Source organism: Telopea speciosissima, chromosome 3 (genome assembly GCF_018873765.1).
Source record: "Telopea speciosissima isolate NSW1024214 ecotype Mountain lineage chromosome 3, Tspe_v1, whole genome shotgun sequence".
Lineage (NCBI taxonomy): Eukaryota > Viridiplantae > Streptophyta > Magnoliopsida > Proteales > Proteaceae > Telopea > Telopea speciosissima.
Genome location: NC_057918.1, coordinates 41,840,327 through 41,841,697, shown reverse-complemented (window position 1 = coordinate 41,841,697; position 1,371 = coordinate 41,840,327).

Here is a 1,371-nt window from a genome sequence, read left to right as displayed (position 1 = left end):
CGGGTGGGAAACACTGTAATTGCAGAGAGGGGGAAGAGTGAAGGAGTAGAAATCAGCATGGGCAAGCTAGAAGTGCATGTGGGGAAGGCTGGAAAGCAATCAACTCAAACACTACATGTAGAAGTAAAGATGCTTCAGCCAGGAAAGAAAGTGTGACTCAACGGTAGCACTTGAAATCTAGTCAAAATAAAAATCAATAAATAAATCGAACATATCATGTGACAAACTATGTTACTTTTCTTTGATATCTTCCGAGAAGGCATTGAGTGATGGAGGAGAGAAGCCCTAGCAAGAGGGGGGGGGGGGGAAAGAGTGAAATTAAAGAGAGAGTAAGAGAGACATGGATAAGTGAATGAAAGAGAGTGTGGCTAAGGTCAACTTTGAAGTCCCTACATCCATCAACAACTCATGTCAAATTGGTGATAGGATCATGTTCTCATGTAAAAAAACAGTCAAAGAAACAGCAATGAGATTGAGATCATACTTATCATTCACAGAATAGAGAAATAATAATGGGATTGGGACCATGCTTGTCATTCACAGAACAAAGAGATAATAAAGGGATTGAGATCATGATTGTCATCCACAGAACAAAGAAAACAGAGAAATAACAAGAAGTCTTGAGTTTCTTACCTAAAAGAGAAGCCGGTCTATTGTATTTGCGAATAGAGCAGCTTCAAGAGATGATTGCGGGAGCATCGATGCGATGACCGGATCGAAGTCAGCAACAAAATAGGTGGGATTTATTACAAGCCAGGGATAAAATTACAAATCAAAAACCAAAAAAGATGTAGCGAAATCACTAAATCATTAGTACTAAAGACATCTAATGGTAGAATCGACCTCAGATCCACCATCTTACAGACCTGAACCTCTCAAAATCCAAGAACTCCAAAGAATGGTGAGCAGATTTCACATCTTGAAGAAGAAATTCCATCACCATTCTTTCAGCTATAGTATAGCCTTTCAAGGGGAAGATTGTCAATGGTCAACCCCCAAATTCTCATACTGATGGCATCAGCAACTCGATTCCCCCAGTTCGTATATAAGACAAAGAGCTGAGCAAACCCAATGGAATTTTTAAGATATCTTCCCTAATCAAAACTATAGAGTGCTAAGGGTACCTTGGGAATTTTTGGCTCGAAGTCTACTTCATATAGAATATAGAGTGCTGCTACTGCTGCCAACTGAAACACAAGCACATAGACATATGCAAAATATTGATTCCAAATAATTAAGATTTAAATGAAGATTCTTATATTATAGTATCTATTGAAATACAGAGTAAAAGAAGAGAATACTGCAACTAAACCTATATAACCATTGACAAGTAAAACACAAAAGAACAAATCATTTCAATAAGAGAAGATG